Raw genomic sequence first — 15,616 nt, forward strand, 5'->3', positions numbered from 1 at the left:
GTAACATCATACCATTCCTTACTATTAAAGCCAGTTCAGGTTGTGAGTTTTGTAACCTGCAGGCCAAAGCATTCTAATCACTACAGTAATGGAAAGGTATTAAAAACTGTAATAGATTTTATCACAACTAAACTAAAGTGAAACAACCCTTCTCTTCAAAAGAACAGAGCCTCTACCATGAATATGTAAAGAGCTCTTCAATAAGCAGGGGCACTAATTCTGGTTTACCAATGTGGCAACACGTGTACATGTAGCTGAAAAGCTACAAAGTAAGTCATTGTGCCAATCAGACTGTATGACAGTGCTTCAAAATGGGCAAAGTGCCAATCAGACCGTATGGCAATCAAAATAGGCAAAAACAGTGCTTCAATTCAACAGAGATTTATTTATTTTTTAACTATTATCTTTGAGCCACCAGCTTCTTCCACAAGGAGCTCCCAGGCTTTGTAATGAGGAACAATCATGTAAGTCATATAAATGCTAACTCTTGACCCCACTGACCATGGAGGGAGTAAATCTGCAGGACTGAGTGAGAAGGAGGGGAAGAGGGAAAGAGCAGGGTTGCAGAAAAGAGAAGAAAGACATTTGAGCTCAAACCTGAAAGATCAACCAGACTTCACCATATGGATAAGAAGGGAAGGGATTCTACGCAGGAGCCAAAAGAAACATGCACTCCTTCCTCAAGAAACTGTGTGCCAAGTTGTTTATGTTGCAATGATAGCAATAAAGAAATGAATAAAGGACAACAGCTAGGACTTCACAGTAAGAGTTTATTGTGTAGATCATCATAAAAACTTACCTGTGCAATTCGCATAGTGAGTTGCTAAGAACTACCCATGAACTTGAAGACATGGGCAGGGTTTAATATGCAAAAGTTGTTCTGAGGAAAGCACAGGGCTGTACACAAACCCAAGTCTGTACCGAGATACAAATAATTCTGATGTGAAAAGCTACAAAGAAAGAATTGCTGCTGAGATGTGAAGGAAAGTCAAAGCAGGTAAGACAAATGAGATAAATGAAGATCTATACAAGAAAGTATGAAAAATATATCAGTCAAAAATATTATATTTCTATATTCCACTAAATTTACTTTGGCATAAGTATGAAAGCTTAACAGGTAAAGCAGAGGCAAGTCTAAACTTTTTTTTTAATGTTTATTTTTGAGAGATGGAACATAAGTGGGGGAGGGGCAGAGACAGTGGGAGACACAGAATCCAAAGAAGGCTCCAGGCTCTGAGCTGTCAGCACAGAGCCCTACACGGGGATCAAACTCTGAGACCATGACCTGAGCTGAAGTCGGATGACTGACCAACTGAGCCACCCTGGCGCCTCTTTTCGTTTCTTTTCTTCTTTTTTTTTAAGTCTAAACTTTTAAGGATAAAGAACTCAGATGCAACAAATGCTCGGTAAATCTTCCATGTGTATTATCTATCCTCTGACATGAATTTTATAACCTATACTGGCTACATAGGGCAGATACTCTCATATTTCTGAGAATACACCACCACATCATCATAGCAGAATCCAAGCAGGAGATTATTATTCCATCACCAACATTAGTAAATAATCACTAATATGACAGATTACAACACATAATTTATAAAGAACTAGGAAAACATTGTCAGGTAGGGCTAGAATAGAGAGAAAAAGAGGGAATAAACAGAACTCCTCAGCATTTCAAAACACCCTCACAATACTGACTTCCAAACAACAGGAGATACAATGCCACAAAGTAATCATCTCAATGATAATTAACATATCTGTATGTTTCTCTTCCATAAAGAAAGATGTCCTCATCTTGGCACAGGTGGACATACCCTTCCAACATGCCCCCTCTGTAACGATTCAAGCACAAGTCTGATTCCCAAACCCATGATATCCTGCACCCCAAACTGCCTCCAGCATGCACCTGATCTTACATTCTATGTGGGTATATGTAGACCTACAATACCACTGTAGAAATTTAATGAAGTCGCTAATTCTTCAATATCTAACTCAGATTTTTAAAAATGTCTATCCATGCTTTCAACTAGCCAAAAGACAAATACAACACACAAATAAATATACTTTTTCATGATATGAACAAAACATTCTGAAAAAAAAAATGTAAGGTATCCTTTGGTTGAGACATGTTATACTGTGGGCTTGATCACGCTGTGATTCACTAACGAGAAACACAACATGTATTCAGTAACAGGTTAAAAAAAAATGTAAGCTATTTCAACATTTTACATTATCTCCACTTTTTCTCCATGATTCACCAATAAATCTTTTTGCCCAAATTAACCAGTCACCATGGACAGAACTAGTTAAAATAATACACATTTGATTCAGCATTATCTCTTCCTGACCCCTCTTAGAGTCAGCACCTTTTAGAGTCAGCAGTTGTTTTACCCACTTCTGTTTTCAACAAGAACCTTGGCTAGGGCAAGGAGCATCCCAGAAGAGTCTGAAAACATAAATATCATTTCTGCCAGCACAATAATCCTGTCTCAGTGGTCCCTTAACAATGCTGGCCCATAAGTTAACTTGTTACACTGTTAATGCTCTCAGGGATACCTATGGTCTAGGATATACACTAGATCTCTTTAGCTTTTGATCCACCAAAACCCACTCTGGGAAGAGACTGAGAAATTGTATGGGATAAGTGTTAGAGGCAAGGCCCAGCTGGGGGACAGCACGACACTGCCTACTGAAATGTTGTCTTACTACTTAAAGTATATCTACAGACTAGCAGTCTTGGCATCTTGTGAAACATGCAGAATCCCAGGCCCACTGGATCATAATATGCATTTTAACAGGTTATTCATACATGCTAAAGTGTGAAAAGAGTAGGTGTTTTTTAAAAAATAGCCTGAGAAACTGTTTCTGAAGACTTATCATTAAGATTATTATCCTAAACAACTCTCAGAAATAGGAAGCCTAAACCAAGGTTTGTGTCTAAAGAACTATGTACCTTATGCTGAAAATGGCCAGGGAAACTTTAAAAGAACCAAAGACCCATACCTCAGGCATCTGAGAGCTAAAGCCCAAATTCCCTGGGCATCATTTTTTTCCTAACAGCTTGCCAACATCAGATATACTATGTACCTTCAGAAAGTGATGAGTTATACCATGTACAACTTTCATAGCAACAAATTATCAATTTACAAAACTCAAAGTCAACATATTGTGCCTTACAGTCGTTTAAGCTGGCAAGACTTTAAAGTACACACAAATCTGAAGTAATGCGTTGGAAATATTTGATTTATGTTAAACAGCGCTCTGGAATTTAAACATTCATATGCTCAACCAAACCCTATTCCTGGCCAATCGGCTCACTGATCAGCTTACATATATCGTTCCAATATATACTGCCCAGCTACATTTAATATTTAAAAATTTTAAAGACCTTTTTGTATTTTTAAAATAAATCTTATTTCAAGTAAATTTCCTGAGCTAAAAAAGAACCACCACCACCACAACAAAATAATACCAAAAATGGCTCTGTGCTATAAAAGGCACTGCTTGTATTGAGTGAACTCTGCCTCTAACAAGAACCTTCTACAGAGGGAGCTAAGATGGCAAAGCCACGAAGGCCTTCAGTCCAGTAAGGAGCACGAAGCAGCGTGTCAGAAAGAAATTGTTTTTCTGCTCCTTTTGATGGGTTATGCTTTCAAGTCAGGAAATTAGAAACAGGTGTGCCAGAGGGCACACACATCCTCGCTCCACACTGAAAAACACGCGTTTTCAATTTTCAAACATGAAAGGGACTCCTGTTGAATGAAAGAAGAAATGAAAATCCAGCTCTGCTTCTGCGAACCATATGAAGGGAGTTTAGAAAGTCTTTGACAAGTTGCTCGACTTACTCCCTTCTCCAACTGACAGCAGGTAGTAGTCGACAATAGGAAGGAAAAGGCATTCTTTCAAGTGAGAACAATCAAAGGGAGAATTACATTAAGGATCACAGCATTGGCATTTTAACCCATCACTTGATCTTATGCTTCTGTTTCTACCATTTCTTCACCTTCTGTTTTAAAATTAGAAGTCTGTTCTTTCAAAAACAACAACAAAGCAATACAACATAAGTATCTGGCAAAAAAAGAAATCTGAGAAAGTACAAACATCAAAAAGAACATCTTGGGGCTCACTTGTTCCCCTATAACCCAACTCTATAATCTTTTCCAAAGAAAGATCTACTATTCTTCACACTAGGGTGCTAGAAACATTTTAGTGAGTTTATGAGGGTGATAGATAGTGCTAAACTTAAAGTCACTGTTTTTGGTGAGATTTGAGGGGAAAGGGGTGTGGCAGGAAGATAAGGGCAGCAGCAACAGCCAACTCATCAGGTGCCCTGAGGGCCTGCAAGTGACCCTCTGGGAGGCACTTAATGCACATTCCTCAGGTGAATGGATGCAGCAGAACCAGAGCCAGGGCTAGCAAGCCCTTGGTATAGCCTATATTTCAACATATTTCTTTTTTTCTTTTTTTTTAATGTCTATTTATTTTTGAGAAAGAGAGAGAGAGAGAGAGAGAGAGAGAGAGAGCATGAGCAAGGGGGAAGGGGCAGAGAGAGAAGGAAACACAGAATCTGAAGCAGGCTCCAGGTTCTAAGCTGTCAGCACAGAGCCCAACATGGGGCTCGAACTCATGAACTGCAAGATGATGACCTGAGCTGAAGTTGGATGCTAAACCAACCAAGCCACCCGGGCGCCCCTCAACATATTTCTATACTGGTAATAGGAAACTTCCCTATATGATCAAGTAAGGCCAGAGATTTCATGCCCTTTTAAATGTCTTTACTTCTCTTTTACCATACCCAGACCTGAGCGCAGGATAAAGCCTCTAAAACAGGTTGTTTTATAGCATGAGAGCAATTACAAGTCATCTGACATAAGAGCAAAATACCTGAACTCACATATACATGAAAAGACATCCTTCATATCCCTTAAAATTATGTTTTGAAGAATATTTAATGACACATCATTAATTATACAATATAAAGCATAACACAAACTGAAAAAATCTCCCAAAAATATTAATACAGACTACCACAGGATGGCAAAATTATCAGTTTCGTTTTCCAAGCTCTTTTCAATGAGTATTTGTTATTTCACAATTAGGAAAAAAAAAATCCACTCATTTAAAACTTCTAAGATGCATGATAACCAAAGCTGTCATACTGAACTGGTTTCCTAGAAAATGACCTACAATAATTCAGAATTGTACTTAACTTTGAACCATCAGTGACTTTACTTATGTAAAAAGCAGGAAATAATATATTAATAGTTCATCAGATATGAAGTGACATAATTAAAATAAGCAACAGTGTCAGAATAGAATTCCCATCCCAGATAATCACCTTAGTTCTTAGAAATGTACTGGTAGTTTAAATACTCTGTTATCTGTAAATGAACAATATTTCTTCCCCACCCCCACTAACCAAACAGTCCAAAGAGTCAAGTGCTTTTAAGATGATGATGTTTATGTATGTTAGGGTTTTATCTATGCTCACATCTAGAAGTCATAATTCACAGAAAGATTTCTCATGGCATGACTCTCAACCCAATGTATTATATACCAAATTATTTCAGCTTAAGTAGTTGCTCAGTACCCTGAGCCCCCCAAGAATCCTGTTGACTGTAAGAAGATGATGCAACAGGACTAGGACAGCCTGAAAAGGCAGATAAAAGAACCAGAGTAGGCTGAAGAGTCTGGAATCCAACTCAGTAGAACTCACAGCAATGTATTTAACTTGTTGACCAGTTTTGCCTCTCATTGTCTGAATCATCGCTAATAATTCCTGAACAATCTCAGAGATAAAAGATCTATCTCTCTATCTTCCAAAAGTATGAGCATCTCCCTACTCAAAAAGATCCCACTTCATACAAAAGAATATTTAAATACTAAGTCAAAGCGATCTAGAGATCCTACATTAAGCTCTATACACCTTGCACTCACCCCTCTATTTAGGCATCCTCCATTCTCACCAGAATAACCACTCTCAATACTTCCCTTAACATTCCTCTCAGCCTTGAATCATCTGGGCTTGACCTAGCTTACTATACCTGTTATGGATTTAATTTCTGTGTCCCCTCACAAATTCATATGTTGAAGCCCTTATCTCTTATGTGATAGTATTTGGGGAGAGGTAATTAAGGTTATATGAAGTCATGAGGATGGGACACTCATGATAGGAATAGTGTCCTTATAAAAAGAGGAAGGGGGGGGGCGCTTGGGTGGCTCAGTCAGTGGGTATCCGACTTCAGGTCAGGTCATGATCTCATGGTCCGTGAGTTTGAGCCCCATGTCGGCTCTGTGCTGACAGCACAGAGTCTGCAGCCTGTTGCAGATTCTGTGTCTCCCTCTCTCTGTCCCTTCCCTACTCATGCTCTGTCTCTGTCTCTCTCAAAAATATATAAACATTAAAAAAAATGTTTTAGATAAAAAATAAATATAAAGAGGAAGAGAAACCAGAGCTAGCTTGCAAGCTCCAGCAAGAAGAAAGATGAAAGATATACTGTGACAAAAAAGCCAAAACATGGGAGGAGAATAAGGAATGTTGGCTGAGAAGATTTGTATGTTTAAATAGGGTGGTCAGAGAAGATCTCAGTAAGAAGGTGAACCATGTGAATAAAGAGCTGATGAAGTGGGAGGCAGCAGCTTAAGCTACTGAGGGTAGAGAGCTAACAGGAAAGGAAACAACTGAGGCAAAGTTCTGAAGGTAAGAGTATGCCTGGCATGTTTAAAATACAGTAAGCAGCCAATGTAGCTGGAACTGAATAAGTAAGGGAAGAAAAGCAAGAGCTGAAGTCTGAGAAGAAAGTGGGAACACTGTATACAAGGCCTCAGAGGCCCTTCATAAGGACCTCAGCTTTTCCTCTGAGTCAGATGGGAAGTGACTGGACAGTTCAAAGAAGAGGTATGGCATGATTTGATAGGTTAGAACCCCAACTCTTATGTTAAGAACTGAATAAAAGGGCAAAAGAGCAAAAACAAGTACCAGCTAGGGGGTTACTGAAAGAATCCAGATTGGATGTGATAGCACACTGAATCTGTTGGTAGCAGTGGAGGTGCTAAGAATCGTCAGGCTATAAATATACTTAGAATAGTCAGAGTTTGTTGTTGGCTTGGATGTGGGTGAGGAAGGGAAGGGGAGGGAAGTAGAGGGGGGGAAGGGAAACGAAACCAAACCAAGCAAAAGGGGATCAAGCATGAATCCAACATTTTGACCCGAGCCACTAGGAGGCTGGAGTTGCCATTTGCTGTGTGGGAAGATTGCAAGAGAAGCAGGTGGCAGGCGGCAAAGGGGATACAATATCAAGAGCTCATATTTGGACATGCTAAATTTGAGATGCCTATCAGATATATGACTGGAGACTGAACAAGCAGTTGAATATACAACGGTGTCCTGGGAGAAGCCCAGGTTGGAGATAAAAATGGGGGAGTCATCAGCATATATATGGATGGTACTTAGCCATTAGACTGATAAGAACACCAAAGGAGTGGGTATACAAAGAGAGAAGTTCAAGGACTAGGTCTCAGGGTACTCCAAAACTGAGAAGTCAGGGAGATGAGAAACATTAACAAAGGAGACTGGGAAGGAAAACCAAGAAGCGGTAACATAATTCTCAGCCCTTGAGGAAGAGGGCTGGCTCAGAATCGCTGGCTCATAGGGGTGCCCTCATGGCCCAGTCAGTTAGGCATCTACCTCTGGATTTCAGCTCAGGTCATGGTGAGTTCTATAGCCCCATGTTGAGCCCTGCATTGGGCTCTGCGCTGACAGCCCAGAGCCTACTTGGGATTCTCATTCTTCTCTCTCTCTTCCTACCAACCCCCTGCCTTACCCTTTTGGCTCAGGTTTGTGAGTTTGAGCCCCATGGGTCAAGCCCCACATGGGGCTTTGCACTGACAGCGCAGAGCCTGCTGGCATTCTTTCTCTCTCTCTGCCCCTCCTCTGCTCATGCTTTCTATCAGAATAAATATATAAACTTTAAAAAAAAAAAAAAATCACTGCCTCAGAAATACTTAAGCAAAAGCCTGGTCTCAATTTTTTGCATTTTTTATCACACCAACCTTTGAACTTATTCCTGGCAAGCAATGGCCACATCCTCACCACGTTCAGGGGTCTAGAACTTCCCAGAGCCAAAATCTAGAAAATCAAAGAATCTACAAAATCAGAAATCACTGGGCCACATACCAGAAACCAAGTAGCAGATCTTTCTTCAGGCCAAAACACTTTAAAAAAGAGGGACTGAAGCTTGTGTTTCCTGAACTCCAGTCAACTGCCATATAACTGCTGGATTCACTGTTTCTCTTTAAGAAAAAAACATGCTATACAGACAAGTAATGGCATACCAGTGTTAAGGTCAATCAGAGCATAAACTTAATCTCCTTCTTTTTTCCTCCTTCTGATCTTCTAATCCTCAATCTGCTCTTCCTTTCCATAGCCAGAGAAAGATCACAGATATATCTTACATTATGCATCTATGTGTTACTAAAAAATTATGTGTGATTCTGACTTTGGCAAATTAAATAAAATTTTAAAGTACTATATAAAGAAATTACATGGTGAATAATCTTTTTGAAATGAGAAGCATCCTTCTAGAAGAGTGAGGAATCACATATACATTTCTTTCATTTAATGAAATGTATTTGACATATGACATTGTATAAATTTAAGGTGTACAACATGTTAATGATACATTTATACACTGTAATATGATTGCCACTACAGCAATAATTAGCACCTCTATCCCATTACATAATTATCATTTCATTTTAGTGACTGAAATAATTAAGTTCCAGTCTCTCAGCAACTTAGATGATTATAATAACCATCATCTGTCTTAATTTTAATTTGTCTAGTAAGCACTTATTAAGTGCAAGGCCCTATGCCAGGCACTCAGGAAAAACAAATATACCCACAGGTAACCCCTTTTCTCAAGAGCTTATGTCACTGCTTAAGAAAGACTAAAATAAATTGTTATTTTCACCAAAAAAATTAAGAAGCTGAGAATAAAAAAATCTTTTATTGTAGTTTATTAATTGTAGTTTATTAATTCTAAATTATTGTTTTTTCACAGTTAAAATTTTCTAAAATCAGGAGATTCATTTTAATTGATGACATCCTCCTGTGCCTCCTCTCTAGGCTGCAGCTGTGACATAGCACTGCCTCTAGCGGTAAGTAAGCTGTTCCAATTGTTGACCCTTCAGTTGAGTTATGTGCCACGTTGAAACTACATGTTTTGAGTTTACCTGTCATTTACCATGGGTTCAAAAGGAGTATAGTATGATACAGAATTGAAACAAAAAGTAATTAAAAACATAGGAAGGCATGGAAACAGCAATGGCACATGAAATTACTATCAGTGCAACAAATATTTCTTGTTGGAGGAATGCCCCCAAGTTGTATATTTTCTTGTAAAGCAACAACCATGTGTTAAGTGATGAGAAAGAAGAGTGTCATTCAATGATTGGCAGTCTCCTCCCCCCACCCTCCAACCCCCACCCCCACTTAATATATGTATCTTATATTGTGTATTTTACTCGTGGATATGACATCAAACATATAAGCAACAAAAGCAAAAATCGGTAAGTGGGACCACATCAAACTAAAAAACTTCTGTACAGGAGCAATTCTTATCAAAATAATGCCAGCATTCTTCACAGAGCTAGAACAAACAATCCTAAAATTTTTATGGAACCAGAAAAGACTCCAAACAGCCAAAGCAATCTTGAAAAAGAAAACCAAAGCTGGAGGCATCACAATCCCAGACTTCAAGCTATACTACAAAGCTGTAATCATCAAGACAGAATGGTACTGGCACAAGAACACACACTCAGATCAATGGAACAGAATAGAGAACCCAGAAATGGACCCACAAATGTATGGCCAACTAATCTTTGACAAAGCAGGAAAGAATATCCAATGGAATAAAGACAGTCTCTTCAGCAAATGGTGCTGCGAAAACTGGACAGCGACATGCAGAAAAATGAACCTGGACCACTTTCTTACACCATGCAGAAATATGAACCTGGACCACTTTCTTACACCACTTTCATACAAAAATAAACCCAAAATGGATGAAAGACCTAATGTAAGACAGGAAGCCATCAAAATCCTAGAAGACAAAGCAGGCAAAAAAAACCTCTTTGACCTTGGCCGCAGCAACGTCCTACTCAACAGGTCTCAGGAGGCAAGTGAAACAAAAGCAAAAATGAACTATTGGGACTGCATCAAAATAAAAACCTTCTGCACAGCGAAGGAAACAATCAGCAAAACTAAAAGGCCACCGACATAATGGGAGAAGATATTTGCAAATGACATATCAGATAAATGGTTAGTATCCAAAATCTATAAAGAACTTATCAAACCCAACACCCAAAAAAACCAAAATAATCCAGTGAACAAACGGGCAAAAGACATGAATAGACACTTCTCCAAAGAAGACATCCAGATGGCCAACTGACACATGAAAAATGCTCAACGTCACTCATCATCAGAGAAATACAAATCAAAACTACAATGAGATACCACCTCATCCCTGTCAGAATGGCTAACATTAACAACTCAGGCAACAACCGATGTTGGCGAGGATGCAGAGAAAGAGGATCTCTTTTGCACTGCTGGTGGGAATGCAAGCTGGTGCAGCCACTCTGGAAAACAGTGTGGAGGTTCCTCAAAAAATTAAAAATAGAACAACCCTATGACCCAGCAATTACACTACTAGGTATTTATCCAAGGGATACAGGTGTGCTGTTTTGTAGGGGCATATGCACCCCAATGTTTATAGCAGCACTATTGACAATAGCCAAAGTATGGAAAGAGCCCAAATATCCATCAACGGATGAATGGATAAAGAAGATGTGGTATATATATATACAGTGGAGTATTACTCGGCAATTAAAAAGAATGAAATCTTGCCATTTGCAACTACGTGGATGGAACTGGAGGGTATTATGCTAAGTGACATTAGTCAGAGAAAGACAAATATCATATGACTTCACTCATATAAGGAATTTAAGATACTAAACAGATGAATTTAAGGGAAGAGAAGCAAAAAGAATACAAAAACAGAGAGGAGGACAAAACATAAGAGACTTATAAATATGAAGAACAAACAGAGGGTTACTGGAGGGGTTGTGGGAGAGGGGATGGCTAAATGGGTAAGGGGCATCAAGGAATCTACTCCTGAAATCATTTGCTGCACTATATGCTAACTAACTTGGATGTAAATTAAACCACAAACAAACAAACAAAAACAACTTCTGTACAAGAAAAGAAATAATCAACAAAATGGAAAAGCAACCTATGGACTGGGAGAAAATATTTACAAACCATATACCTGATAAGGGGTATAAAATTATGGAAAGAGCCTAAATGTCCATCAACTGATGAATAAAGAAGATGTGGTTTATATATACAATAGAATACTACTTGGCAATGAGAAAGAATGAAAGCCTGCCATTTGCAACAATGTGGATGGAACTGGAGGGTATTATGCTAAGTGAAATAAGTCAGTCAGAGAATGACAGATATCATATATTTTCACTCAAATGTGGAACTTGAGAAACTTAACAGAAGACCATTGGGGAAGGGAAGGGGACAAAATAGTTTCAAGCAGAGAGGGAGGCAAACCATAAGAGATTCTTAAATACAAAGATGAAACTGAGGGTTGATGGGGGGAGGCGGGAGAGACGGGGAAATGGGTAATGAGCATTGAGGAGGGCACTTGTTGGGATGAGCAGTGGGTATTCTATGTAGGCGATGAATCATGGGAATCTACTCCAAAACCAAGAGCACACTGTATACACTGTATGTTAACCAACTTGACAATAAATTATATTTATAAATAAATAATAAATAAATTAAATAAATTAAATTAAATTAAATGATAAGGTGTTAATATCCAAAAGACATGAAGAACTCCTACAACTCAATAGCAAAACACAAATAGCAAGATTAATGCATCAGCAAAGGACTTAAATAGATATTTCTCCAAAGACACACAATTGGCCAACAGGTACATAAAAAGGTGTTCAACCTCACTAATCATCAGGGAACTGCCAATCAAATCATAAAGAGACATCACCTCATACCCGTTAGAATGGCTAGCATCAAAAGGACAAGAGATAAATAAAGTTGGTGAAGATGTAGAGATATTCAAACCATTGTACACTGCAGGTGGGAATGTAAAATGGTGCACCTGCTATGGAAAACAGAATGGGGGTTCCTCAAAAAATTAAAAATAGGAGTATTATATGATCCAACAACTCCACTTCTGGGTATTTATCCAAAAGAATTGAAATCAGGATCTTGAAGAGATTTCAGCACCTCCATTTTCACTGCATTATTATTCATAATAGCTGAGATGTGGATACAACCTAAATGTCTACCAATAGATAAATGGGTAAAGAAAATGTGGCATATATGTATAACAGAATATTATTCAGCCTTAAAAAAGAAGGAAATCCTGCCATAGACAACATGGATAATCCTTGAAGACATTATGCAAAGTGAAATAAGCCAGTCACAGAAGAACAGATACTGCATGATTCCACTTATATGAGGAACCTAAAATAGTCAAACTCATAGAAGCAGAGAATAGAATGGTGATTGCCAGGCACTGGGGGGAGGGGGAAATGGGGAGTTGATAGTGAAAATTCATAAAGTTTCAGTAATGAAAGATGAATAAGTTCAAGGATCTGATGTACAATATTGTGCCTAAAGTTAAAAATAGTGTATTATACATTAAAGATGTTGTTAAGATGGGGCATTATACATTAAAAATGTTGTTAAGATGGGGCACCTGGGTGGTTCAGTCGGTTGGGGGTCCAACTTCATCTCAGATCATAATCTCATGGTTTGTGGGTTCAAGACCCATGTCCAGCTCTGTGCTAGCAGCTCAGAGACTGGAACCTCCTTCAGATTCTGGGTCTCCTTCTCTCTCTGCCCTCCCCTGCTCATGCTCTGTCTCTCTCTCTCAAAAATAAAATAAACATTTAAAAATGTTGTTAATAAAATAGATTTCATGGTAAGTGTTCTTATCACAATAAAAAAAATACGAATCAACCAATGTTTTTTTTAAGATAATGGTGTACCTTATAAAAGGTGTGACTTCAATTCAATGAAACACAGTTAAGTATTGAATCACTTCTCTGAGCCAAGAAGTATGTTATGTGCCTTACATATGTCTACTTATTTAATATTAAGGTAGATATTCCTACTTTACAAATAACCTCATGCCAGGGTCACAGGCAGTAAGTGAAACAGACTGAACAAGAACGCAGGTATCTACCCTGCTCCCTTCCTAACTAGACAAATTTCCACGATGCAGAACCTTAGAGTTTACACGGTCAGCTCCTGCCACACTACTCTCTCTTCCCCACTCCCCACTCATTCCTCCCTACCCAGTGATGAGAACAAGATGATGGATCATTATCCCTAAGGCTAATGATCAAATCACCTGTGTGGCCTTGGGAGAGCCCTACCCTGACTATAACTGTCTTCCCTCTGCCTTTCAATTATTGCCTTACAAGAACTATAAACCTAAAATGTAGGCCAGGTCTCTAAATTTTCTGCAACAGCCTAAGGCACCAGTCTATTTTGGCCAAACAACCAGAATTCTGTGCACCGCCTTTCTTCTGACTTGGTCACCCAACTCTGCCATGTGTTTTTACTGTCAACCTTATAGCAACAACCCCAGGAGAAACAAGTGTGAAGAAATCACACAAAAGTCCCAGGAATGGCAGGAAGTGGAGACTTGCTCTATTTCCCTCAGGCTCTGAGGACTGATGATGATTAGTCCTTAAACTTCAGAATGATATAACATGACAAACTGGGCATCCAAGTTTAAAAGCTGCACTGGATGTCATGAACTAGAAAACCAAAAGTTATCTTTAGTCATATGAAACTATCTTCAATTGATGCAAGATGAACAAAGGAGAAAATATCCAAGGGGAAGGGGAAAAGACCTTAATTTTACAATTTTAGTTTTACCCACCCACTGCACTGTACTTAATAGAATCAAATCGATGAAATGTGTTTCTATTCCAACTTCCACATCACCAATTAAAAGGAGAGAGGAGGACAATCCCAAAGAGATTGAATTTCTTTTCCAAAACGACAGTTAGGCAGGCTTTCAGGATTTCAGTTTAGAGTACAATCCAGGTCTCCTAACATCTAGACAATTAGAGTAACATTTAAACAATGCCAAACCAACTCACTGAATAACCTAATGATCAAAAATAAAGTCCATACAACATATACTGAGTAATACTCCTTTGGGAAAATAAAAATGAAACATATTATCTACTTCGGACTTCAGTTCGTTCAAATACCACAATTTTCTATCAACATAGGGCCATACTTAATTATGTGAACAAGCTAATTTCTAAATATCATGCATAGAGATTTCCATGTGCCACCAAAATTAAATTAAAAATTAACTCCTATTATATTATACTCATCTCCTCAAAAATGAAAGAATGAAAACCAATTTTTTGCCAATTATATTAGTATGATTAAGATTCAACATTAATTCATGTTTAGACTTCACCTGATAGATCAGTGACACAAAAAACACCAGGTCACCAAGAGAAAGCACAGAGCAAAATGAAGGAAAGTAAAGAGAGGCCCAAGACTGGAATTGTTAGAAATGGGAAGAGTCTGTGAAGTGAGCCAAGATGGAGCAGGCCAGAGGAACAGGACAAACCAAGAGAGTTCCAGGATCTATGCTATGACAGAAAGGAGAGAGCTGCTTGAAGCAGAGACCACAGAGTCAAGAGTAAGCAGGAAAACAGGACTAGACTGGATTGGGGGTTTGTTAGTATGGTGAAATAGAAACCAAAGTGGCAAGCAACTGTAGAAAGGAAGGAAGGAAAGGCAGCCTGATAAAGCCTGATAAAGCCTGAGGATATTGAGGAGAAAGGCTTAGAACTGTAACTTGAGAGATAACACAGCAAAGGGGATGATTTTATTTTGTCAACCATGCATATCACCACATTGAGAGAAAAGGCTTCAAGTATACCTACATAAGTACATGAAAACCTGGATCTAGACAACAACCATTCTGCCCATTAACCAACCCCAACACACACACACACACACACACACACACACACACACACACACACAATTTCTAAATGATAATTACTTCTAATATAGATACAAAAAGAGGACCTACATTTAATTAAAAGTATAGTTAGAGGAATAAATGTCATAAAACATACATTTTGAAATACATCTTATATTTTATGCCAACATTTTAATCAAGAGATTATCTTAGTTTTGAAATGCCTTATTACTTTTATATCTTCTGTGATCTAAATCTGGCACTATCATGAGTCACACTAGGGGGGAAAAAAACATTAAAACTATAATTGTTATAGTTAACTCCAGACGTGTAATGAAAATGTTAGGAAAACATTTATACTGTGATACATACATTGTGAAACAATTTTTAAAACCTCCCAAATATCAAAGATCTTTCATGCATTAATGCACTTGTCTATGCAATGTCTCAGCACATGCTTTATGTTTACATAAAAATATTGCTTTACGTTTACATAAAAATATTGTTTTCAATCATTAAATGACCTAACAATGTTGAAGTTATGAAATATGGTCATGAAA

At 38.3% G+C, this 15,616-nt stretch overlaps 1 protein-coding gene across 4 annotated transcripts in view; it reads right to left on the reverse strand.

Moving 5' to 3' along the window:
• TASP1 (taspase 1) overlaps positions 1-15,616 on the reverse strand; it is a 309,206-nt gene that overhangs the window by 176,689 nt on the left and 116,901 nt on the right. The window lies entirely within an intron of this gene.

This window comes from Panthera uncia (genome assembly GCF_023721935.1).
Source record: "Panthera uncia isolate 11264 chromosome A3 unlocalized genomic scaffold, Puncia_PCG_1.0 HiC_scaffold_11, whole genome shotgun sequence".
In the NCBI taxonomy this organism is placed as follows: domain Eukaryota; kingdom Metazoa; phylum Chordata; class Mammalia; order Carnivora; family Felidae; genus Panthera; species Panthera uncia.